The sequence below is a fragment of the Sorex fumeus genome, unplaced genomic scaffold (assembly GCF_029834395.1).
Source record: "Sorex fumeus unplaced genomic scaffold, SorFum_2.1 ptg000078l, whole genome shotgun sequence".
Lineage (NCBI taxonomy): Eukaryota > Metazoa > Chordata > Mammalia > Eulipotyphla > Soricidae > Sorex > Sorex fumeus.
Window position 1 is genome coordinate 4,126,413 of NW_026606135.1, and position 27,515 is coordinate 4,153,927.

The window sequence follows — 27,515 nt, forward strand, 5'->3', positions numbered from 1 at the left end:
ATCAATGACAATTTCAGAAAGTATTTGCACATCAGACCAGCACAGGGTGCAGACCAAATTTGAATTTACACACCAGCGCAAATTAGTGGCTATTTCACGATTGGTTGGGGTATTGTAATATTGTAATACAAAATATTGTAATATTTCACGAATATTCAATAAAATTTTTTAAAAAAAGTGACGTGAAGCTCATGCCCACTTAAATCAGCTTAATCAATGGCCGAATAAAACAGCAATACTCCTACATTTAAAAAGAATATCCAAGAGCCTTCTTTTTATTTGGGCTTCAAATATACCTTATTAGGAATTTAAATTTAAAAAAGATTTTTTAATATGACTGGAAACTTTTTTTTTTTTTTGAAAAATGTGGGTAAGTGCCTTGGTGTCTATGCTATCTCTCCACACCAGCATGCCTGCCTTTTTTTGTTTCGGGGCCACATTGAACGGTGCTCAGGGCTTACTTCTGGATCTACATTGAGGGATCTATCCTGTCAGGGCTCAGGGTACCATTTCGCACACCTGGGATCAAGATGGCCTGTCCTGTGTGCAAGGCAAGTCCCCTGCCCTCTGTATATAGCTCTAGCCCGAGCAAGAAACCTTTTAATGATAAACCAACTTTGCCAAAACTAACAGTCTGTTGTGGTCTAATAGGTTTCAGCCTTTGTAAAACTACTACAGTTGTGTGTGAATGAGTGGAAAAATGGTATACATTTCTGAATTGATTCCTCTCCCCCCACCCTCAGCATTGTTACTTAGTTTTCTTGTCTGATTCACAGTTTCAGAAGTATGAGCCGTATAGGAGAGTTTGGGAAAGACAGTAAAGATTATAGAGTATGCAGGGTACCTATGTCAACATTTGGGCCACAGTAACTGTATTTGAAGAAAGGTTTTCCACTCAAAAGGATTCAAATCAAGGCTTGGGAGAAAAATGGAGGATAAAAGGAAATTTAGAGCTGCTGTTCTGTAGAAGTTTTTGGAGGGTTGGTGTACTTATCCAAGTAAAGAACTCTAAATGGTAATAGACACTTGGTTGAAATGTTTTTTTTGTTTGTTTGTTTGTTTGTTTTTTAAATAAAATCAGGTCCATGATGGATTTTGTGTCACTTTTTTAGTTTACAGTTATTGGACACTAGGCTCATTCCCCAAAATAATGGTGGCCTAAAGTGAAATTTTTTGTTGATTGCAGCTTTAACTTGATTCACACAGCAAACATTGTAGCTTTTATAGGCTTATGCTACTGCCATTTTTAAGACAAGTGGAAGACAGACAGGAAGCCTGAAATGAAGAAGGTACAGAAAAGATGATTTAAAATAGTGTAAAAATACGTGGAACTATTTGCAATAAACTTGGATACAGGAGTTTTGTTGTATTTGAATTCTAAAATGATTATGTGTTGAATATATCGATGTGTAAGATAGAGTAGTATCAGAGTAGCCAGATCACGTAAGATTTTGACTCTTGGGTGTTTTTAAATGATCACAGATAATTGAACAGTGACTGTAGTTGGTTACCTCTGAAAATTACAGTGACTATGTTCCACATGAAGCTTAGGAAATTTAGGGTGACAGATTTGCTTTCTATATGAATGTCCAAAACTGTACAGATTTTTAAAGTTAACATTTTTACTGTATAGATTCTAGTATTATTTATAGCTCCCTGTTTTCTTTACTCTGAAGAACTACCCTTATTAAGACTGTTGCCAGATTGACCATCTGCTGTTAGTCATTAATTTTTTTTCATACACTTAAACTAGAAAATTTCTATTCATACTTGCTTTTGGGAATTTCACATTAGCCCACTTTACAGAAACTGATCAAGTATCTTGTTCATGACTGTTCTCAGCCTAGATTTCTAAACTGGTAGAATGTTTGCTTACTGTAAGCTAATTTTTTATATACTCTAGTCATAACTGTGCTGCAAGAGAAATCCTGATTATTTTAAATTCCAAATATATTTGTTAAACATCTTCTATAAACAAGGTAATATGCTAAATATTTCAAGAGACTTAAAAATAATACTGAAATTTTTCTGTCATTTGAAGTCCTACAGTCTAAGAAGAGAAAGCATCCATGCAAAAATGTCAAAAATGTTTTGATTGCTATAAGCTAAGTTAAAAACATTCCAGGAGTTTAGGATTTTCAGGTAAGGTGTCTGGCTGTGTCTTTTTATTTTCTTTTTCTCTCTGCACACTAGGTGCTCAGAAAATAAAATTTCACAGATGCTTTTCTAAAAGAAAATTGTCCAGTAGTGGTCTAATAATTAGGGCCTCATTTTTGCTAGCACTGTATCAGTGAAGATAACAAACTTCCACCTTCACCCATTGTAACAGAATTCTACCTTCCCTCTTCCCTACTTCCTGTGGTCTAATTAGAAAAATTGTATTTTCACCCCTACCAGGCAATAATGTGTTCTTCCTCCACTAGGGCTTCATCAGAGTAAGCCTCTCCTACAGAATGTTTAAATAAGGTTCCCAGTCTTACAATACCCCAACCAATCAGGTTTAGTTGAAATTTTCTTTTATCAAAATACATGCCAAACTAAGACAACACTAATATCAGAAGCAAATCAGTATTTTAAAGTAACAATTAAACCCCTGTGCATCGCAGGGTGTGACCCAACCAAAAAAATATATATATAACAATTAAAATGTTTCAGTGTGCAATTATAAGAAAACTTGAAGCAAAGTTTTTAAAAAAATCAATAAAGAGAAGTTTAGCAATGTTGGTTAAGTGAACCAGCTCCTCAGAAAGCCAAGATACTATGACTCCACTGCATGAAGATAATCCAACTGGCTTCATTAACTGTTAAGTTTGTAGCTTTAAAATGAAAGGGAGACCAAAGTGGTTTAGGTCTAGGTCTTGAATAATTGTACCAAGTGCTTGAACAATTCACAGTACAGAGATTCTGTCACATTCTCAACCAGAAAATAAAACATATAGGAAAACTTCCTGATTCATTTTGTAAATGAGCCTTACTATAAAAATGAGACAGATAATTAAAACCAAAAAATCTTTCAAACCAACAGCCCTCTTAAGTATAGAAGCAAAAATTTCTTTCCTCCAGGGTCAGAGAGATGGCACAGCAGATAGGGCGCTTTTCTTCCACACGACTGGCCTGGCTTTGATCCCTGCATCCTGTATGGTCCCAGGATTTCTGAGTGCAGAGCCAGGAGTGACCCCTGAGCATTGCCAGGTGTAACCCAAAAACAAAACAAAATGAAAACTCTTTTTTTTTCTTTCCTCTGTGCTCAAAGGATCGCTTCAGGCATTGGAGAACCATATATGGTGCTGGGGATCAACTGGGTTTGTCCAAATGAAAGGCCTGACCTTTGTACTGTTTCTCCAGCCTAAACAGATCTGTATGTCAGTGGAAACTGCTAGAGACCCAGAAATTGGGGTGTGGGAGTGGACACTTGTTAATGTCTGGGCTTACTCCCAGTTCCATATTTGAGCATCACGCCTAGTGGTGCTTGTGGGACCATGCAGTGCAGGGGTGGTGGTGGTGGCAGGAATGGGGGTGTCAGAGCATGTGCTCCAGTCTTGAACTGTCTCTTGTAGCCTATACATGGTGAAGCAACAGTGTCTGAGGTGCCTGAAGGCCAGTTGATTTTTGATAAATGTAAAAGAAACTTGAAGGAAGGATAGGGTTTTTTTTTAACTTTTATTGAATATCTATGATATAGACCATTACAAAGCTGTTCATGACTATTTCAGTCATACAATGATCCAACACCCATCCCTCCAGCAATGTACATTTCCCACCACCACTGTCCCTTGTTTCCCTCCCACCATCCCCCAACATCATCCCCCTCCCCCAGCTTGCCTCTACGCAGGCACTTATCTGCTTCCTTTCTCTCCTTTTGTGCATTATGGTTTGAAATACAGGTGCTTAGAGATTATGGTGCTGTTCAGGACATTCAGTATTTTTATCAGGAAGGTAAGGCTGAAGTAGCTTTTGTAATTTGGGTGTCAGCTTTGTGCTGTGGACATGACTGCCAAGTCTTCCAGAAGTACAGGGAGAAGTGGGAAGTAACTCATCCTAATCTTGAAACAGCCTGGAGATTTCAGTCACAAAACCAGCATACTCAAATTTTAAACTGATTATATCTCAGTGAAGTCAGTCCTGAGATAGTAGAGTCCATTAAGGGGCATGGGGGCGATTTTAGATTGTGGAAGCAAGTGATTTCCAGGGACTGTCTGGTCAGCCCTGTGTGGGTCCGCGATTAACTGCAGCTTTTGATCTCTTTCAAGATTTATGGGTCTCCAACACCCAAGAATGGCCGAGATTAGTACCAGGAATTTTGCTCTGTGACTTGGAGGCCAGCCACACATGCTAGGGGAAAAGGGAACTCAGATCGAGAAGGGAGCACCAAATAAAGGGTGTTGGGAAGATCCTCCCAGGATGGGAGAAGCCTGCTGAAAGTAGACGATAGACCAAACATGATTGCTACTCAATGCTTCTTTTGCAGACCACAACACCCAAAAGAGGAGAGAGAACAGAGGGGAATGCCCTGCCACAGAGGCAGGGTGGGATAGGGGAGATGGAGGGTGGGAGGGATACTGGAACCCGTGGTGGTGGGAAATGGGCACTGGTGGAGGGATGGTTATTTGATCATTGTATAATTGAAACCCAAGCACAAAATATGTAAGTCTATTACTGTACCTCATGGTGTCTCACTAATAAAAAAAAAAAGAAAAAAAAGATTTATGGGTCTCCAGAGTAGAGCTGGTAGAAGAGCTTACATGGTGGCTCTGGAGTTGGTTCATGGAGGTGACTGCTCGTGCTTCCAGAAGTACAGGGAAGTGGAGGGAGATGGCCCATTCAGACCCTGAGAAAGTCTGGAGATTTCAGTCACAAAACCCTCATCTAAATTTTTAAAGGTTAATATCTCATTGGGGCTAGAGCGATAGCACAGCGGGTAGGGCCTTTGCCTTGCAAGCGGCCAACATGGCCAACCCGAGTTTGATTCCTCAGCCCCTCTCTGAGAGCCCGGCAAGCTCCCAAGAGTTTCTCGCCTGCACGGCAAAGCCTGGCAAGCTACCCGTGACGTACTCGATATGCCAAACACAGTAACAACAAGTCTCATGGTGGAGACGTTACTGGGCCCGCTCAAGCAAATCAGTGAACAACAGGAGGACGTGACCGTGCATTAAAAAGGAATTCAGTTAGACATAAACATTTTCTGAAGAGGATAGGTAGATGACAAATGGACACACAAAAGATAGTCAACAGTACTGCATTGCCTTCAGGGAAATTTAAATTAAGCTTATAATGCTGTATCATCACATACCTGTTAAAACAGTTAAAATTAAAAGTGATAATCCCAAACCCTGGCAGAGATGTGGGGAAACTGGATCTCTAATATATTACTGGTAAATGGTACAAGGTACTCTGGAAAAGTTTTGATGTTACAGTAGCTCAGGAGTACCCCTGGAAGTGCTCAGGGAGAATATTTATTTGGTGTACAAAAGGATGCAAGGCAAGTTTCTTCACCTGTTCTCTCTGGCCCAGTCCAGAGACTGTATTAACTAAAATATCATGTAATAAGTGAATGATGAAACTGTGAAGTTCTACTTAGCGATAGAAAAGGAAGGTGAGGTCCCAAATCCACCTCTCCTCCAAAAAAAGGAAAGAAAATAAAAGGGGGAGGTGAGAAGAACTATATACCATGTTAATTCTTACTTCTGACTTTATACATCTGAAGCCAGACCAAAGCAACGTTGGGATAAATTTGTGTAGGGTATGTAGAGCCACTTCGTAAATTTCTGTAAACCTCTAGTTGTTTTCAAAATAAGTTTTTTAAATCTTAAGCATCAAATTAGACAAGGGTGGCAGGACTAAGTGAAGGCATAGATCTGTGAGAAATTAAGTGTGTGACACTTAGGCTGTCTTATCCAGAGAGCATTTGCAAAACCTGGTAAAACTAGTTTCCTTTCCTCGGCCTTAGGGAGAATTGAGGAGCTTGAGGAAATAAGTCTTCCTGAGATGAGTCTAAGAAGTCTTCTTCCCTTTAAAGCTGAGCTTCAGCTAAACTGGAAACCCCTGCCAAACTACGTCATTCAGGACTGTAAGAGAAATTGATTTCCTTTATACATCTCAAAATACTTTCGATTGTTGTACTTCAGGTAGCATGTTTATAATAGTGTAAATATTTATAATTTCAAGTGAACTGCACCTCACCACTACCAATGTGTTGGACGTTCTCCACCCGTATGCTTACTTATGTAAATAGAAACCCCTGAAGGGTTTGTTCACATTAACTCTGAGTGATGTATCCGGTGTTACTGATGCTGTGGAATGAGGCCTGAGAATTTAGATTTTTAACAAATATCCCTGTGATGCTGATTTTCCTGGTTGGGATCACACTTTTGAGTACTTTTATCTGGAGGCAGTATCATTATTGAGAATTTAGAGCAACCGGTGGGTACTCCTCATTTGCACTTTGAATTCAACTACATTTAGGTGGTCCAACATTTTCCTAAGATGGGTTTTTTCCCAGTAGGTTTTTTTCTCTTACTGGTCCTCAGACTGAGGGAGGTGATCAGAGTTGCTTAGACACGTGCACTTGGCCTGGGGCTTCCTAAGCCTCTTAGAGCTGTCTTCTGGGCTCCTTCTATCAGAGCTTCACTGTCAGCGGAGCTGTTAGGATTGCCTCAACACTTATGGACAGTACTGGGCTGTGAATTCTCAGTTTTGCTGGACTGCAAGATGTCCACTGGGCATCTCCTGAGTCCCTGAGATAATTTAACTCAGATTTAGTCCCTTAATGATAATGATCATATCATGAAAATGAGACTTCTCCGCTCTTGGTAAAAGCAAAAGGGAATGAAACATTTTCATTGAAGAACCACTTCTGGTCCAGACCTGAAAGTTTATCAGAAATAAAACTCCAAGTAAGTAGAGAACTGATAATAATAATTAAAAAATTTAAAGGGGCCGAAAGATAGTACAGTGGGTAAGGCTCTTGATGTGTACATGGCGGACTTGGGTTTGATCTTCAGCTACCCATATGGTTCCCCAAGCTCCACTAGGAGTCATCCCTGAGCACAGAGCCAGAAATAAATGTTGAGCACTGCCAGGTGTGGCCCCAAACAAAACAAAACCCAAAAGAAATAAAATTAATTTGGATCCCTTGTTCTACTAATTTGTGTCTGTTTTGGGGTCATGGATTCATCTCTATTTTTTCTTTGAAACTTGAAACATGGTATATTACATTTGACAGTTAACAGGAAAAATGTAAACCAAACATCACTTTTTCCTTAAATCTTTTTACCTGGGGGAAATATGATATAGGGGCACTTAAAACCACCAGCTTTTAAATTAAGCAAAATCATCATCATCATCATCATCATCATCTTGGCCTCTAATTTATTCCAAATACATTATGGGTAAGAAAAAATGTGCCTTCAAAATGTAGTGAATTAACTACTTGATACCACACCTCAAGCAATTTGTGGCTTTTCGAACTTAGATTTCACTTTTTTTACTTTTAGGAGTAATGTTGTTGAGTACTTTGAAGAGTTGGTCCATATGACCCTTTGAGCACCAGCAGGAGTGATCCCCGAGCATAGAGCCAGGAGTAAGCCCTGAGCACCTCTGGTTGTGTGGCTCACAGAACTGTGGAATGAGGCTTGAGAATTTAGATTTTTTACAGTTATCCCTGTGATGCTGATTTTCCTGGTTGCGATCACACTTTGAGAACCATTAATTTAGATATACGGAGGCAATATCACTATTGGGAATTTTAGCAACCAGTGGATACTCATGATATCAGTGGGTACTTTCCTATTCTTGGTTCTTTATTCCCTCAGGCCTAGAGCTTATCTTTCTTCCAGACCCTTTTGCTCCCTGGAAGGGGTATGTGTACCCATGGATTTCTTGAGGTTAAGACATTCTGGGGGAATTAGGGTTTCTATAACCCTAAGTGAGGTGGATAGAGAGATAGTATAGTGGGCAGGTTATTTGCCCTGCATGTAACTGACCTGGGGTCAAACCTTGGCACCCCTTATGGTCCCCTGAGCACCTCTGGATGTGGCCCACAGGGGGGAAAAAGTAATTGTAAGTGATTGGAAATCCCTGGGTAGAAAAACGGAACCATTTTCTTTATTTAGTTCCATGGAAATTTCACTCTACTTTTAGATCCCTTTTTTTTTTTTTCCTAACCAAGGGCTTCTCCCTTGTTTTCACTTTCTCATTTCTTTTTTTTTTGGAAGAATTTTTTCTTCTTTTTGTTTTGTTTGTGTTTGTTTCTTGGCTGTTTGAGTCACACCCAGCGATTCTTAGCGGTTACTCCTGACACTCAGGAGTGTCTTGCGGTACTTGGGGAACCACATAGGATGCTGGGGATTGAATCCTGGTCAGCTGCATACATGGCATATTTTCTACCTGCTGAATTATCACTCCCGCTCTGAAATTCTTTTTTCTTTAGTGTCCTTTATGCTTGCATACAGTTTAATTATTACATAGTTTGAGAAAAAATAGGTGTAGTTCTCATTAGGAGCTGAAGACCTCCGGGACCCAGCCACAGCCGTGCTGAGACCACTCTCCACATGCTAGGACGAGCCTCACACATGAAGGAACTGGCAGAGGAACCCAGGTGTGCGGGACCCGGGGCTGAGATCTCCTCCAGCCTGCTTGGTTCGGGACTGGGCCTCCTCCACCCAACTCCCCCACCTTCCAGTAGCTAGACAGTTACCACCAACTGCCATATAACCCCATCAATGGCCAAGATCCAGAGACTATAAAACCAAGCTCCTGTCCGAGTGTGTGGCGAGTGGTCTCAGCATGGCTGTGGCTGGGTCCTGGAGTCTTCAGCTCCTAATAAGAACTAGACCTCTTTTTGTCTAGTTCTCACACACAGAGAACCCGGCAGGCTACCAAGAGTATCCTGCCCACATATATGCCTGACTGGGAACCCCTGTAAAGGTGATTAGAGGCTGCCCCAAAAGCCTCCATCTCTCTCGGAGAGCCCGGCAAGCTACCAAGAGTATTCTGCCCACACAGTAGAGCCTGGCAAGCTACCCGTGACATACTCGATATGCCCAAAACAGTAATAATGGTGGTCCTCGTTCCCCTGACCCTGAAAGAGCCCCCAATATGCCATCAGGCTACACTAGCATTTGATGGGGACGAATGGAGACATTACTGGCACCCACTTGAGCAAAACGATGAACAATGGGGTGATAGTGATAGAGAAAAATTTCTTAAGATGGTTTGTAAATTATATCTATACTGGACCTTCTAAGTTTTGCTCTTTTTAGATATTCATATTCTTCTCTTGGGAAGATGGTGCTTCTGTTTCCAAAAACAAAGTCTTATGGAGAATTCATCTTTAACTCTCTGTATATGATTTCTAGAAAAATAATCCTTACCTATCTTTTATCTTGCCTCACAGCACCAATTTCATAGGTCTCTCCAATCTTTCATAGACTAAAATTTAGTACTCCCAAGAATGTACACCTTTTTGTTTCCAGATAATTGAAATGATAGGACATTTTTCATTCAGATCTAAAAATCACTCTCTTTTCCTTCTCCACTAGATGGCTCAGTTGTACCACTTTGACCTTAACCTGCTTGCCTCTGATTTCTGGTTTCTTAAACTGCTTAATTTCTGTGATTTTTTTGGGGGGAAGGGTGTAGGAAGATGTAGGAAGTGAGAGAGCTCTACGGTTTTTGCAATATCTGAAAAGTAGCTAAAGTGTTCTTCATAAGACTACACCATAGTGCTACGTAAATTTATATTTTTTTAAAGAGCTGGTTTATACTGATTCGGTTGACAGTAATGTGTAGAGTCCCTCAAGCTGGGCAAAAAAGATTAACTCATCCTTTTTTTCTTACTTGTCATTTTTAGTCATTTTATTTTTGCATAATATAGTGGGGTTTGGGGGCATATTGGAGTTATTTCAGTTTTATTTACTGATGTGTTTGACAGTACACTATCGTAGTAAAGGAAGCTATCAGATGAATAATTAGGATATGGTATATCAGTAATTAACACACTACATTAATTCCCTTAAATTACTAAAGCAAAATAATAAGTAAAATGAAATGATTGTAATCAATCTAAGCAAATTTGATCTCTTTTTTTTTTTCTTTTTGGGTCACACCTGGCGATGCACAGGGGTTACTCCTGGCTTTGCACTAAGGAGTTACTCCTGGCGGTGCTCAGGGGACCATATGGGATGCTGGGAATCGAACCCAGGTCGGCCGCATGCAAGGCAAACGCCCTACCCGCTGTGCTAAAATTTGTCTCATTTTTATCTTGTTCTGTTGATACTATCTAAAAAACTCCACTTTAAATTTTGTAGTTGTTTTGAGTTGCTAAGTAGAAAGGAAAGGAAACTGAAATTGATTGAATACTTTTGTGTCAGTTCCGTAATATGTTATTTGTTCCTTGAAAACCGTATAAAAATGCTTTCATTTAATAGAAGATAATAAAAAAAATCAGGGTTGGTAAGTTGCCCAGGATCTAGCAATTAAGTTTAGTGGAGAGGCATTATTTGGATCTATATTAGACCTGCTTCTAAGTTCTGTTCTTTCTAGGCATTCGTATCTTTTCTTGGGAAGATAGTGCTTTTGCTTCTAAAAACAAGGTCTGGACTTCTTTTGGATATCAAAGGTGGTTCTTATTCTTTTTACCAAGAGACCACTATTTTCTGAAGCTACAAAACCATCTGATTTTGTATGTTTTGTGCCAAACCCAGCTGTGCTTTAAGATTTCCTACTGGTCCTTTGCCCAGGGTTCACTCATAGCTGTGCTTGAGGGACCATATGGTCTGCCAGGGTTTGAACCTAGATCATCCACGCGCAAGGCAAGCACCCTGCCTGCTGTACTGTCTCACTCCCTTAATAATCATTTAAAGTTTAGATACATATTAATTTAAAAGCAGAAAAACCCAAACTATGACTTAATTATCTTTGAGGGCTATTTTTTTGTCTCCCCCTACTCCAAAGACATTTTGTTTTGTTTGGGGGCTACACTGGCAGTGCTCAGAGATTACTCCTGGCTTTGCCATCAGGAATCACTACTGGTATTGTTCATGGGACCATGTGTGTTATTGGGGATAGAACCCAGGTTGGGCACTTGTAAAGCAAATGCCCTCCTCAACTATACTGTGTCTCCGGCCCCAGAAGAGGACCTTTGATAAAGAAGTGTTCTTGGTAAACTGGGGTAATCAATTAATGTTATTCCTTTGACAGTTAACTTAAAATGACAGTAAATGTTTCTTTAAAATTTAATATTTTTAGATAGACCTGACCCTAATCTTTTAAGCCATTGTATTTACATGTTATATGTATATATTTAGCTTACATGTAAATAACTTATTTAAATCAATTTTAAATACAGTATAGGAAAATGACAAGTTTTATTAATATTATTTAATTATAATATACTAGATATTATGACTAGAGAAATTTGACTTTTTATAGAATTTTCTTAGATTCTCTTGCTTAAGGTTCCTTTTGAAACAAAGTAAAGCAAACAGTTACAGTGTACTTAAAACAAGAACTTAAATTTTCTCTTGTAGGGGCTGGAATGATACAGCACATTGTGTAGGGCATTTGCCCTGCACGCAGCTGACCTGGGTTCAATTCCCAGCATCCCATATGGTCCCCTGAGCATCACCAGGAGCGATCCCTGAGTGCATGTGCCAGGAGTAACCCCTGTGCATCACTGGGTGTGACCCAAAAAGCAAAAAAAAATTATCATTTTTCTTGAATCTGTAGTCACCATTGTCATATCAGAAAACATTCATTAGATGCATTTCCAAAGTTTTTAAAGTTGATATTTTTACCTTCATAGCAGCTGAAACAAAAATAATGAGTACTAGTAATTTGAACGCATTTATGTTGTCAGTTTGTGTCATCAGATTTTAAATGGTTTCATCTTCCTAAGGCCATGAGTAAATTTGTACATTATGTCATCTTATAAATTAACACTGTCTAGACATAGTGATATTTTAATTTTATTTCAATGTATTCACAATATTTTTACCATTTTAATAAATCTTTGCCTTGTATAGAAATTCCAATGCTTTGCCAAATCTTAAAATCTAAGGGAAGTTTTATTCCATTTTTTTAAGAGGAAAATAAAATATTACAGATCAATTTATAAAGAGTCATTCATGGGTTTAGATAAATAATAGTGGGTCAGATACTTGCCTTGCACACAGCCAACCTGGGTTCAGTCCCCAGTACCACATAGGGTTGGTCCCCTCGCACCTCTAGGAGTCATCTCTGAATGCAGAGCCAGGAGGAAACAGTGAGTACCAACTGGTATGGCAAGGGGGGGGAAAAAAGGAAGGAATGAAAGATTGATTCTTTTGTAAAGTGGTTTTTAAAAGCATAATGAATTTTGAGTCATTTTATTATAGCTATTATCTAAATGATATTTTACGTGAATATAGGCAAAGAACTTAAGTTGCAAAGAATAAGCATGTTTTCCAATGAGTTATAATTGTGGTATGACAATTGGCTAACAATTATATCTGTCTCAGTCAGCTTCTCTAAACCGTACTTGCATGTTGCATTGTTTAGTCACTTCCTGGTTCAATGAGAAGTCACGGTATTAATAATGTAATAGCTAGCTGTTCTAGTCAATAACTTCCAGGAAATACTTGGTAAGTAAAGTCCACAGAAATTGAAAACAAATGACAGTTCTATTTCGTTTTTGGGGGGCCACACGTGTCCCTACTCGGGTCTTACTCCTGGTTCTGTGTTCAGGAATTATTACTGCTGGAACTCGGAGGACTGTTTATGGTGCCAGGGGCCAAATCTGGGTAGACCACATGCAGGAGAAGCACCTTGCCTACTATACAATCTCTCCAGCCTTACAGTTCATTCAGAATACGACTTATCTAGCCAGTTTTCTATAATGTGTATGAATTTTCTTGTGTAGAATAAACCTTAGGCATATTTAAATATTTAATCCACAATGATTGACCATTAGTTAGAAATGAAACAGTTCTTAAATGTTTTCCCGACTTAATTTAGCTGCATGATTAGGAGGTAATTAGACCAAGAACTATCTGAGGTACTAAGCTCACAAAGGAAGATAATGATTGAGATAATTTGAGTACCCACACAACTAAGACCATATTAGTTAATAATAGAAAATAACTTCAGTGTTTGAAGGATTTGATAACCAGGACAAAGCACTAGCCTTTGGTAATGGAAACACTGTAAATATGAGAAGTTTATATTGTAAAAAGTTAAAATTAGTTGCAAGTAAACACTTATTTTCAATTCTGAGGACAGAATTGAAAATTAATATCTCATTTTGCTTTTTGTTGATTTCATTTTTGTTGAATTGCTTTGTATGCTTATCTTTGCATAACCAAGAAATTTGACTTTTTCTTGTTAATACAAAAAGTTAGCTAAATACATAGGTAATTTTCACTGTAATATAGAACATGCTGTGTCTCGTGAAAAGTATAGATAAAATTCAGAATGTAGTGATAGGGTGTTTGTCTTTCACGCGGCTGATCTGGCTGAGCTGGGTTCGATTCCTCCTCCCCTCTCCGAGAGCCCGGGAAGCTACTGAGAGTATCTCGCCCACCCGGCAATGCCTGGCAAGCTACCCGTGACGTATTCGATATGCCAAACACAGTAACAACGAGTCTCACGATGGAGATGTTACTGGGCCCCGTCGAGCAAATCGATGAACAATGGGAGGACAGTGCTACAGTACAGTACCATTTTCTGATCTAATATGAGGACTTGTACCATAAATGATGGGAGAATTGACATTTCATGAAAGCAGAAAAGTAAGAGTTCAAGAAATATGTCATCCAGTTGGATTGACTCAGTTTTAGAGGCAGATTTTACGCAGAGATGGGAACTTACTTCTTTTCCTTTTTTTCTTTTTTTGCTTTTTTTGGTCACACCCGGCAATGCACAGGGGTTACTCCTGGCTCATGCATTTAGGAATTACTCCTGGCAGTGCTTGGGGGACCCTATGGGATGCTGGGAGTCGAACCCACATCGGCCGTGTGTAAGGCAAACGCCCTGCCCACTGTGCTATCGCTCCTGCCTGGGAACTTAGTTCTTGCACTATGTATTTGCTAGGAAGACAATTGGATAGATTTGAATAGAGTGAAATTAGGTGGGAGATTAGTTAATCCATTGAAAAATCAGCATGATAGTACTAGAGATATAGCATTTACCTTGCAAGTGGCCACTTCTAGCCAGCCCTGGTTTGACTTCTGGCATCACCTGGTCCCGTGAGTGGTAGAAGTGGTCCCTAAGCGCCTGAGAAATAGATAAACTTAACAAGAGTAAAGTCAAACAATTTGATGGGTGATTAATTTCTTCATAAGTGTTTTTGTATCTGTTGTACAGTTTTTCAGACATATTGTGAACAAAGAACATGTTCTTTGTCTTTGCAGAGTCTGTAGTCCCAGGATAAATCCAGACATTTCCAATTTAGTGTTAAACTAAACATATTGTTCTTCCATGTAGGAAAACCAGTGTACCTGCAGAGACTAATGACAACTGAACTTGATGTTTTCGTAAGTTAAACAGATCTTGACCAGGGAAAATGAGGTGGAATGAAGTATGTTGAGGAAAAAAAATAAACTTGTGTTTTCTTTCTCTTCTAATCTTGGAGATGAGATGAGAAGAGATTGCAGAATTAATTTGAGCCAGAGAGTTTCAGCATTAAATTTTCTTTTTAAAAAGAAAGGGCTGGAGCGATAGCACAGCGGGTAGGGCGTTCGCCTTACACGCGGCCAACATGGCCGACCCGAGTTCGATTCCTCCGCCCCTCTTGGAGAGCCCGGCAAGCTACCGAGAGTATTCGATATGCCAGACACAGTAACAACAAAGTCTCCAATGGAGACGTTACTGGGCCCGCTCGAGCAAATCGACGATCAACGGGAGGGCCTTTACCTTTACCTTTACCTTATTTTAGTAGAAGCTTAAGCAAAGGTTAAATGATCTAGTGTTTGTTTATTTCAAATTTTTATTAGTGAAACACCATGAGATACAGTTGTAGACTTACAAATCTTTGTGCTTGGGTTTCTGGTCCTTTGTTCAGAATCTGCAGAAGAGAGCCACAGTAAACCTGAAGAGAAATCACAGAAGGGAGTGGGGATGGAGTTGGGAGGTTAAAGAGAAGATTTAGAAGGAACAGAGTGTAAGAAAGAAGAGGATTATGCAAACCCAAGGAAGGGGATGTGTCAGGCAGAAGAATATAGTGAACCAAAGGAGTAGTATGCAGCTGTTTGGAGAGATAATCACTTAATCACTTAACTTCCCGTTAGTCGTCGATTTGCTCGAGCGGGCGCCAGTAACATCTCCATTTGTCCCTGTCGCGTGCTAGTGTAGCCCAATGACATCTGTTCGCTCCGGGAACATGAAGAGCCTCAAACCGATCGTTCATGATCTTGACGAAGAAGTCTGACCATCTGGTAGGTGGGCGGCCACGTGGTCTTTTGACATCCCGTGGAATCCAGTCGGTAACAGCTCTAGTCCAGCGGTCATCTTTAAATCTCATTACGTGACCAGCCCATCTGATTTTCGACAACTTGGCAAATGAGACAGCATCCCTGATTCTTGATCGTCGACAGATGTCAGAACTACGGATTCTTTCTCTTATTTGAGTGAAACGTGATATTCCAAGCATAGCTCTTTCTATTCTTCTTTGGGAGACCTGACTAGTGTTCTCATCTTGTTTGCGTAGGGCCCAGGTCTCTGAGGCATATGTTAATGCAGGAAGAACAGTGGAATCAAAGAGATGTGCCCAGAGCCGGAGGTTCTTCGTCCTCTTAGCTATTTCTTCGACGTTCTTGAAGGCGTTCCAAGCCGCTCTCTTCCTCCTGCGCAGCTCAGGTGCCAGGTCATTTGTCATGTTGACTTCTCGACCTAGGTACACATAGCTGTTGCATTCGGAGATGGTCGTTCCGTTGAGAGCAAATGGGGCATCAGGAACGAGGCTGTTTCTCATAAACATTGTCTTCATAAGATTCAGCTGTAGTCCTACCTTTCCACACTCACGGTCAAAGTCAGCCAGCATTTGTGCCGCTTGACTGATGTTTGGTGTTATTAAAACAATGTCATCAGCAAAGCGGAGGTGGTGTAGTTGCCGACCATCTATCTTCACTCCCATTCCTTCCCATTCCAGTTGTCGCATGATGTTCTCGAGAGTGGCACTGAAGAGTTTCGGTGAAATGGTATCACCCTGCCGCACCCCTCTCTTGACATCAACGATCACTTCTTTGTAGAATGGTGAGATCCTGGTAGTGAATCCGCAGTACAGCTCACAGAGGATCCTGATGTATTGGGCTTGAAAGCCCTGATTGGCTAGGGCTTCAATGACCGCTTCCGTCTCAACAGAATCAAAGGCCTTCTTTAAATCAATGAACGTTAAGCAGAGCGGCATCTTGAACTCCCGAGAAACCTCAATGAGCTTGGTTATCGTGTGGATATGGTCGATGGTGCTGAATCCTTTGCAGAACCTGGCTTGCTCGCATGGTTGTCCTTCATCTAGTGTTCTGCCAATCCTATTTAGGATGACTCGAGTGAACAACTTGTAGATGACAGACAATAGGCAGATCGGGCAATAGTTGCCAATGTCATGGATGTCTCCCTTCTTGAACAGTAGTTCGGTCCTGCTGGTTTTCCATTGGGATGGAACCTTGCATTCAGACAGGTAGCGAGTGAAGAGCCGAGCCATGTATTGATGAGTACTGACGGCAGGTTCTTCAGGTGTTCAGGTCTGACCTTGTCTGGGCCGGGTGCTGTTTGTTTCTTTACCGACGAAATGGCGTGTCGGATTTCGGAAGGGAGAATGTTGGAAACGACATATCCATCCTGTGGAATTTGGTATGTCGGCAAGTGGACATGGCTATCGAAGAGATTTGAGTAGAAGTCATGGATAATCTTCTCCATTGCCGTTCTGGAGGATGTGATGGATCCATCAGGACGTCGGAGGGCAGTCATCTTGGTCTTGTAGTTGGCGAAGGACAGGCGGGCATTATGAATACTTTTCCCGGCTTCTGCCGCATCTACCAGTACTTCTGTTCTTCTCTCTTTGAGGTCTTCCTTGATCGCATCTCTGCACTGCTTTGCGAGCTCAGATGTTAGCTTGTGGTTGCCTGAGGCATGCGCCAAACCACGCTGGCGAATTAGCTCAAGAGTTTTCGAAGACAGGCGTTTTTTTGTGGCTATCTCTCTCTTGGCGTCCCTCGCACATTCATGGAGGTGCTGAACCAGTCGATCGTATTCCTCGTCAATGTTGTCAACAATGGCATCTTCCCATGTTGCCGCAATAGTGCCAAAGAGTTCCCAGTTGGTGGTCATTCTGGGAGTTCTCTTTTTGAACTTTGCAGCCCTTTCTCCCTGCTCTGTGAAGTAGAATTTTGCACGAAGGAGACGGTGGTCCGATCCCGTTCGAAATTTTGGGACAACAGCGACATCAGTCAGGCAAAACCGTCGATTGAATATGATGTGGTCTATTTCGTTGTGGAATCGTCCACCGGGGGACTCCCTTGTCCATCGTTTAGATTCTGCCTTCTGGAACTGTGAGTTACCATGAATGGTCTTGGTCGACATGATGAACTCAGACAGTCTCTCACCCTGTTCGTTCCATTCTAGGCCATGGGTCCTGATGTGAAGTTCTTCAGCTGATCTTCTTGGTCCTATCTTTGCATTAAAATCACCCACAATGATCTTGTAGAAGGTGTGGTCTTCTTTATAGAACTTCTCTAGCTCCATGTAGAACTTCTCGATTTCTCTTTCATCATAATGAAATGTTGGTGCGTAGACAACGAAGATAGAAACTGCAGGCAGTGAGCCACATCTGTTCAAATGTAAACGTCCGATTCGGGTTGTTAGGCATTCGAATGAATCAATGCTCTTGGCCAAGTTTGTGTTGACAAGAACGCTGACGCCTCCAACACCTCTTTTATCGCATGTTCCGAGGAACAATTCTCCAGTGTCGAAAACGGCATGGTGAGATTCGTGCCTTCTTGTCTCGGTCAGACCAATGATGTCGTACTTGATCATTCGCGCTTGTACCATCAGGTCCTCGATGGATGCATCTGATGCTAGCGTACGTGCATTGAAAGTACAGACGATCATTTTTGTCTTCCTTCGTTGTGGCAGCCTAGGTCGGCCTTGAGATTTTGTCGGCCTCTCCTTTCTCATCCTTCTCAGTTCTGCCATGTCGGTGAAGCCTTCAGGATCAGGTGAATGAGACCAGTTGTAGTTACTGTTTTTGGCATATTGAATACACAACGGATAGCTTGCCAGGCTCTTCCATGCGGGCAGAATACTCTCGGTAGCTAGCCAGTCTTTCCGAGAGGGATAGAGGCTTTTGGGGTGACCTCTAATCACCCTTGTAGGTGTTACCATATTTGAACCCTATCAAATATGGTACAACAATTCTGGAAGATGGGTATTTAGTGTCTTATAATGTGTTTTCTTGCCGCGCGGGTCCGGAAAGCGTCCTGGAGTGTGGCGACGGCTGGGTAGTGGAAGTAGTGTCGATTTGGAGAGATAAAGTCATGAAATTTGCTTATAAGTGAATGGAGATTATTATGCAAGTGAAATGAGTCAGAAAGAGAGGGACAGACATAGAAGAACTTGCGCTCATTTGTGGAAAATAAAATAACATAACACTAACACCCAAGGACAGACACAAGGGCCAGGAATATTGCCCCATAGTGGAAGCCTGTCTCATGAGCTGGGGAAGAAGGCAGCTGGAATAGAAAAGGGACCACTAAGTCAGTGATGGAGGAATCATTCGGGATGGGAGATGTGTGCTGAAAGATAAAGGACCAAACATGATAACCTCTGAGTATCTGTATTGTAAACCATAATGCCCACAATAGAGAAAAAGTATGGGGGAAATTGTCCGCCGTGGAGGCAGGGAGAGAGTGGGAAACGGGGGGTGTACTGGGGACATTGATGGAAGAGAATGTGCACTGGTGGAGGCATGGGTGTTTGATTATCATATGATTGAAGCAAACATGGAAGCTTTGTAACTGTATCTCACAGTGATTCAATTAAAAAGTAATATGAACAGGAAAAGAGGGGGGAAAAAAGAATATAGTGAACATACACCCACCATTGCTGCTGAGCAGCATTGTAAAGAAAATAAAATTATTTTGGTTGTACAGAGTAAGGAACTTGTTTATGGCTTTGGAGAATGGGTTTAATGGAGGTGTTAAGAATTGATACAAAGAACTGGAGAAGGGAAGCCAGAGCGATAGCCAGAGTGGGTAGGGTGTTTGCCTTGCATGCGGTTGGCCTGGGTTCAGTCCCTCGCATCCCATATGGTTCCCTGAGCACCTCCAGGAGTAACCCCTGAGCATCTCTGGGTGTGACCCCCCCCCCAAAAAAAAAGAAAAAAGCAAAGAGCTGGAGCAATAGTATAGAAGTAGGGTGTTTGCCTTGCATGCTGCCGACCTGGGTTCCATCTGGACACCCGAGCCTGCCAGGAGTAATCCCTGAGTGCACAGCAAAGGGTTTTCCCTGGTCACCAAAACAAAACAAAATAAAAGAAAGAAAAAAGTTGAAGCAGAGATTGAGGACTCAATGAGAGGTAGATTAAAATAGATATAAATAGTACTTAAGCAGTTCGGCTGTGAGAGTAAGGAAAGAGGGGCTAATGGATTGAAATTGTTAATGATAATAAAATGATTTTAAAGTGTATCATTATTTTAAAAAGTTTATCAGGGTCTTAGTTAGATTTGGGTCCTAGGAGAGAGAATGAACATTGAGGGAGTGTGTCAGAATACTAGTGCATTGTAAGAATGAAGATTGAAATAAAAATTGATATGTAAAGTTAGCATTGGTAAAATGAAGCTGAGATTATTTCCTGAGTTTTATTTTCTCTTGTGTGCCATACAAGAAAGACAGAGGAACAAGCGAACAATTTGGAATAGATACGTTATGTATAGGAATTAGAGTAGATAGCTGACTGAAGAAAACAGTTTTCTGCAAACTTAAATTGGAGGGCATGAATCGAAAAGCAGTGCATTTGTGGACACTGGTGCTGGGAAATGTACACTGGTGGAGGGGTGGCTTTTCTTCAGCGGTCTACGTTAGAGGCTCAAAAAAAGATGGGCAAGTTAGAGGAGAATTCAGTCTATACTATTATTTCATATTGGTTCATCAGGAGAGAGCAGGGCATGGAAATTAGCATATTAATGACCTAATTAATGACCAAACCATGAAATATAAGCTAAGCAAAGAAAATCTTAATAAGAATAATGGAAAAGCAGAGTTGTTACAGACCTGAGTTGTTAGAGCTGTGTACAAAATATAAGTGAAAACAACTTCATACTAGGTTTATTAGAAGGAAACTACAGGAAAACGAACCAGGAGTTTCTTTGGGAAATTTCCAACCTGTATTACTGAAAGACCGGTATTATTGATAAAAGAAATAGATATGGAAGCAAGTGCAAGTTTTGGAAGAAAGTCGTTGCATACCTATGGAGGAGGCTCTTGAAAATAAGAGACCACACAGAAGGAGAGGGACAGATATAGAATGACTGCATTCATTTGTGGTATATAAAAAATATCCATGACCAGGGTAAACGGGCTAGGAGAACTGGTCAATGGTTGGATCTATTCACAAGTGTGTGTGGGGCTGAGGGTAGTAAGATAAAGAAGAGACCAGTATGATGATAATAGTTGGGAATGAGCACACCAGACAAGATCTGAGAGTTAAAAGTAGGTAAAAGGATTTTTTTGATAACCTTTCAGTATCAGTATTGCAAACCACAGTGCCCAAAAGTGAGGGAGGAGAGGGGGAGGGGGGGGGGCTTCGCATGGTGGGGTGATGGGAGGGAACTTTGGGACACTGGTGCTGGGAAGCTGGGAAATGTTCACTGGTGGAGGGATGGGTGTTGGAATACTGTATAACAGAAATCCAATCCTGAACAGCTTTGTAAGGGTCTATCTCACAGTGATTCAATTAAAAAGTTTAAAAAGAAAAAGAGGAGAGAGACTAGATATCAAGACTAGAAAGTAAATTGGGAAATGGTAATCGAATCTATGAATTTAATATAGAAAGGAAATGTGTAGTGATAAAGTCTCACATTCTAAATACATTTAGTGAAAATATTTGTGTAAAAAGGCGTAGGATTTGAGCAATTTGAGGAATTTATGATATGTATTTAATTCTTTTAATCTCCCCAATATACTAACAATTTTTAAAGTTTTGATTATCTCCCTTAAAATTTTATAAGCCATTCTGAAACTTATAAGCTTTCTGGAGGTACATTGGTTATTTAATTTACTACTGCAGCAGAAGTACCATTATTATTGATTATTAATCAGGGCTATAATACCACTGGGACCTTTTGAGCACTTAAAACTATTTGTTCTTACATTTAGCATGCTTTGTTTATTTGAGGCCTTATTTCTTTTCTGCCAGTTGTTGCAGAAGCTCATTTTTCTTTTCATACAAGGATGTTTTTCCCTTTATTGCACTTTGACAGTTTAAAGTTGTTAGGATGTGTTAGACACACATTTTAAAGTTTAAGTTGGTTTTTAAGTGATTTTATGGGCTTTTTCTCATATTACTTAATAAAATTAAAAACCAACAATATCTGCTGCAGATTTTTGCAGGAGAAAAAAGTGTTTTTAGTGAAACAAAGGTTGCTTTTATTTATTTGATTTTTTTTTTGATGGCCTCAGCCATAAGGCTTATTCTGTGAAAGACAACTTACAGATGAGATAGAGCTTTGTTTCTGACTGATTGATTATAGATTTTAGCTGGGTAACTAAACCTTTTTACATGTAAGAATTTAAGTTTGTCATATGTAGTTATTACAAGCATTTGAGGATGCTGTTTTATCCTATCTTGCTGAACTTTCAGATTTTGAAATATAATTTACCCTAGAATTGTGATTTTTTTTTTCCCCTTCTCTTTTTGGGAATAGACACATTTAATCATGAAAGTTATTTGTCATGGAATCATTCTTTTCTAACACCTACCTAGCACTTTAAAAACATTTTAATGATAATTATTTTGTTGGCAAGATAAACGAGTGGTAATTATATGTTGAATTAACTAATGTGAATGAAATTCCCTATAAGATGCATCTGGGACAGTTCTCATTTGCAATTACTAATTTGTGGTTTTAGGAAAGCATCTCTGGTGGCAGTTTAATGTGATCAACGTTTTCTTCTCTTGTGAACCTGAGAATCGTTTTACCAAGTCTTTACTAAAAGACTTGATAAAAGTTACTAGAAAACTGTATTTATTTGAATCTCTTATTAAGGGTTGTTATTTTGTACCGTCATTGTGGTACAAACTGAAATTTAACTGAAGGTACTGTAGCACTGTCCTCCCGTTGTTCATCAATTTGCTCGAGCGGGAACCAGTAATGTCTCACAATAAATTGTGAGACTTGTAGCTGAAGGTACTATATTATAAAAAATGTTTATTGGTGTTTTTTTTCTTCAATAAGGACTTGGAAATTTTCTAAGAATACAAGTGTGACTTTTCCTTAGCTTTCAAGTGAAAAGATATTTTGCATATCTTAGGAAGTAATACAGTCTTGTAAATTAGATTACCTATTTATAAATTTCATCTTAGTTGTTGTGTGTGTGTTGTTTGGGGGTTTTTTGTTTGTTTTTTGTATTTTGGGCCACACCACGCAGTGCTCAGAGCTTAATCAGGTCTGAACTCATGGGTCACTCCTGGCAGGGCTTGGGGGTTTGGGCAGATGGGGGCGCATTTGTCGGGGGCGCACCATATAGTAGGGGATCGAACTAAGGTTGGCCGCATGCACAGCAAGTGCCTTACCCTTTATCCATTCTACCATTTCTCTGACTCCACTTTTTAAAAATTTGCTTTTGAGGCACTGTGATCTATAGTGCTGTTATTGATAGTGTTTCGTGCATATAATGTTCTAGCACTTTACCCTCCACCAGCATGCCCACTTCCCCTGGCATGCATTTTAGTCACCGTATTTAGTAATCTAGATAGTTAAGTACCCAAAGCTGGTTTCCGAAGTATTTTGAGATGTTTGCCATTTTGAGTTCCAGATAATTTTAGAATCTCAGATTTCAACTGACAAAATGTTAATATGCCTGTAAAAGGTTCCAGTCTCTAAAGTTTGTCATGTTTCATGTTTATTTATTTATGTGGTTTCTGAACCATATTAAATGGTGATTGGGGCCTACTTCCATATTGATGGGAGATTACTTCCATTTTGATGCTTGATGAACTAATGTATTGAGGTCTACTTACCAGCTCCTATATTTCATATTTGAAAAGTAGTGAGAAACCCAGAACTGGAAAAAAAATACCACAGGAGAAAGAGTGCTTGCCTTGCGGGCTGACCCAGGTTCAGGAATGGTCCCATTTACCAATTATGGTAAATGACATGGGCTTAAATATGGTTCACATAAAAAGTATGAGACATTTATTTTGTAATAAACAAGACTGTGCCTCCAAATATTTCGCAGCATTTTTGAGGTAAGCTATCAGTCTTGCCCTTTCGCTCTTCTTAATGTCAGTGAAGATCATTTTTGTTCCAGGGATGTACTTAGAACTTTCCAAATACTCCATTAGCACATTCTCTTCCCAGGTGGTGACTTGTTCTTGTTCCTGTTGGCACTGGGGGAAGAGAATCCAGTGGCCTGACCTGTCTTTTGTCTAAACAGACGATGGAGTGTTGGCCCAGTCTTGTGTTTGCCTCCCTTCGTGATATAGCACCGAGTGCACTTCTAGACAAAATCTTCTTGCCTTTCTCATTATCACCCATTTTAGAATCTCATCACACGTGACCCTGGGTGTCACTCAGAAGTTGGACATCTGGGGGTTCTATAATAAAGTCTGGTAAAGGTAAAAGTAAAGGCGTTGATCGTTGATCGTCGATTTGCTCGAGCGGGCCCAGTAACGTCTCCATTGGAGACTTTGTTGTTACTGTGTCTGGCATATCGAATACTCTCGGTAGCTTGCCGGGCTCTCCGAGAGGGGCGGAGGAATCGAACTCGGGTCGGCCATGTTGGCCGCTTGTAAGGCAAACGCCCTACCCGCTGTGCTATCGCTCCAGCCCTAATAAATATTGCGATAGCACAGCGGTAAGGCGTTCGCCTTACAAGCGGCCAACATGGCCGACCCGAGTTCCATAATAAAGTCTGAATTGAGTTAATTTTTTTAAATTCTAACCTGTTCCTAGAGAATCATTAATATTTGTATTTCATTTGTGAATTTAACTTTGAATATCCATTTATTCATGTATTGTAGATAAATTTTTTTTAACTCAGTAATATAGATACTTCTCCTCATCTCAGTTAGTGCATGTTCTTGGAGGAATCCATTCCTCTCCATTTTACTCATTTATATGTGTCTTTTATACAATTGTCACCATCTTGTATCTAGTATGGTTCTAATTTAAATAGAATGGGCATTATGTTATTTATTATACTGTTACCTTGTGACTGAATTTTCAGAGATGATTTTGAGGGAAGCTTTTGGACATTCTTTAGAGCAGAATCTGTGTACACTGAACAAAAGTCACCACCAAATTTTAAATCACTCAAAGTTCTCTCTTTAAAAAAAACCTTTCATGTATGCATGCTCTCCTGTATATTAATTTCTAAGCATATTTAAATTGGAGAAACACTAGATAAAAGCAAGAGGAAAATATATAGATGTATATTCACTCCACTCAGCTTTTTCTCCTTATTTATTTTGCTTTTTGGGGTCACACCTGGCGATGTACAAGGGTTACTCCTGACTCTGCACTCAGGAATTACTCCTGGCGGTGCTTGGGTGACCGTATGGGATGCTGGGAATCGAACCCGGGTCGGCCACGTGCAAAGCAAACACCCTAGCCCCTGTGCTATCCCCCCCCCCCCCCCGCCAGCCCGTGCCCACTCAGCTTTAAAGATTATGGATAGGTAGGAAATTCTGTTCTTGTCTCCTGGGTTCATTTTCTTTAATGCGCTTATATCTAACTCTTTATGAATAATTTGTTGTGAGGATTATGATTTGTTGACCATATGGCTGCAGCACAGTTTATATTCCCATCAACAGAATTTCCTTCTTTTCTGCCTTCTGACACACTTTTGGAGGGTAGGGGCATTCTTGGCACTGCTCACGGGCTACTTCTGGTTCTGTATACCAGGATTTGTATTTCTAAATGCCTTTTCCTTGGTTATTGTCCATCTTTGTCTTATTTGGAGGTGTCTCTTCAGGACCTCTTTCTTTCCTTCCTCGATTTTGCAGGGAGCCTCCCAAGCAGTGCTCAAGAATAAAGATTAAGGGATTACTCCTGGAGATATTTAGCCATCTAGGCTAGATAATCTGGTTCATTGCTTGGGCCTGACTGTGTGGGTCCCGCTCCACCCAACAGTGCTCTGGAGACCTCCGGGGCTATACCTCCTTGTGCTGACTGGGGTTGGAGGACTTGTGATGCCAGAAATTGAACTCCTGAGCACTGAGCTATTGTTTCTCCCATCTGTATTTTTAAATTGGGTTGCTTGGACTCTTTGTTGTTGAGTTGTAGAAATTCATTTTGTGTATTTGGATGTTAACTTCTTTTTTTTTTTTTTAATGTAGGAGTACTGCTATTTATTCAGCCACTGATTAGGCTGATTGAATTGGGATGTTAATTTCTTATTAGATGTACAATTTGTGACTTTGTGACTATCTTCTCCCAGTCAGTAGGATGCATTTTTATTTTGATGGTATTTCTTTTGCTGTGTGGAAACTTTTTTATTTAATGTAGTCTCACTCCTTTATTTTTACATTTGTTTTCCTTGCCATAGGAGCCAAATTCCCAAAGATATCTTTACAGCCAGTGTCAGGAAGCACACCAACTTATGGGTTTTTTTTTCATGTATTTTATGGTTTCAATCCTACATCCGTGTCTTTAATCTCCTGTGAGATAATTTTTATGTAAGATATTGTCTAGTTTTCTTACTCTGTTGCAATTAACTATTCCATTTTTACCCACACCATTTATTATTTATTGCTCTTTTTTTTTCTTTTTGGGTCACACCCAGTGATCCTCAGGGGTTACTCCTAACTCTGCACTCAGGAATCATTCCTGGTGGTACTCAAGGGATGATATGGGGTACTGGGGCCCAAACTCTGATTGGCCTCATGCAAGGCAAGTGCTCTACCTGCTGTCCTATCTCTCCAGCCCTCAAAAGACATTGTGTACTCCATTGTAGAGTTGTGGCTCTTTTGTCATGAATTATTTGTTCAGAAATGTGTGAAGGTATTTCTGTCTCAACTCGCATACCTTTTTATTCTATCAGCATGCTGCTTTATTATTCAAAAAAGTGTAATGCCTCTGTTTTGTTTCCTTGCTATTTGCTGTGTTGTCAGGGTCTCTAAGGTCTGTTAATTTATGCTTTTAGGTGTCTCAGTGCTGGGCATATGTATAATAGTAGTGTTAATCTCCTTTTTAGTGGCCTCTTTATCATATGATGTTCTCCTTTGCCTCTGCTTTTTATGGCTGGAATTTTTGTGACAGCAATTTCTGCTTTTCAAATTTTTACTTTGGCTTGTAGCATCGTTTTCTTCTGTCCTTTATCTCTGTCTTTATACTGTTTTTCCTTTGAAGGTGGGTTTTCTTTTCTTTTTCAATCAACCCATCCACTCTTGATCTTTTGACTGGTGAGTGCAGACAGTTTACATTTCACTGTCATCCGGTTGTTCATCGATTTCCTCGAGCAGGCACCAGTATCGTCTCCTTCGTCCTAGCCCTGAGATTTTAGAAAGTGCCACAATCAAGGCTCTTTCAGGGTCAGGAGAATGAGACCCATCATTGTTACTGGTTTTTGGCATATTGAATCCGCCATGGGGGGGGTTTGCCAGACTCTACCATGTGTGCAGGATACTTTTGGTAGCCTGCCAGGTTCTCCAGAGTAAGACCTAGATAATAAGATGTCGCGCGGCCGCAAATGTGGCCGCACGCTTCCGGGAGCTGGGTTTTATAAGGTGATTATATATAAAGGTCTTGTTACTATCATTTTATGTTTGCTTTCTAAATTGTGTTTATATTTATGTTTATTTATTGCCTTGTTCAATTTTTGGTGAACTTTTTTTTTCTTTGTTTTTGTTTTGCTTTTAGATAGAAGAGCTCCTTTCAGCATTTCTGATAAGGGAGATATAATGGTGATGAACTCCTTCAGCTTTTGTTTATTTAGGTAAGGCTTTATTTCTCCCCTTATCTGAAAGCGTTTCGCAAGACAGGATTTTTTTCCTTTCAGTATTTCTTGGGGGACTGGGGGGGGGGAGGGGGTAGATCCAGAGGTGCTCAGGATCTACTTTTGACTCTGTGTTTGTAGGTTGCCCCCATTGGTGTTTAGGGGACCTTCGGTTGCTGCAAATCAAACCCAGACCTCCTGCATGCAAAGCAGTCACTCAGATGTTGGAGCTAGCACTCCAGCTTTAGTTTTATTGATTTTTAAATACTTCTTTTTATATGTGTCATTTTTTTTCAATCACTGTACTAGTGATACCCCCTTTGTACTTGCAGTGCTGCTCCGCCATGCCCATGCCAGAGAGCCAGAATCTCTTGATCATTATCCCACAG

At 40.3% G+C, this 27,515-nt stretch overlaps 1 protein-coding gene across 4 annotated transcripts in view; it reads left to right on the top strand.

Annotated features, from left to right (window-relative positions):
• Window positions 1–27,515, top strand: part of MAPK8 (mitogen-activated protein kinase 8) — an 81,278-nt gene that overhangs the window by 20,628 nt on the left and 33,135 nt on the right. For 3 of the 4 annotated variants that reach the window (XM_056130376.1, XM_056130375.1, XM_056130378.1), the window contains exon 2: window positions 27,051–27,126. The exons of the other annotated variant lie outside the window; for it this stretch is intronic. The gene's annotated coding sequence lies outside the window, so the exon portion shown is untranslated. The remainder of the gene's footprint in view (window positions 1–27,050; window positions 27,127–27,515) is intronic. 4 annotated transcript variants of the gene reach the window in all.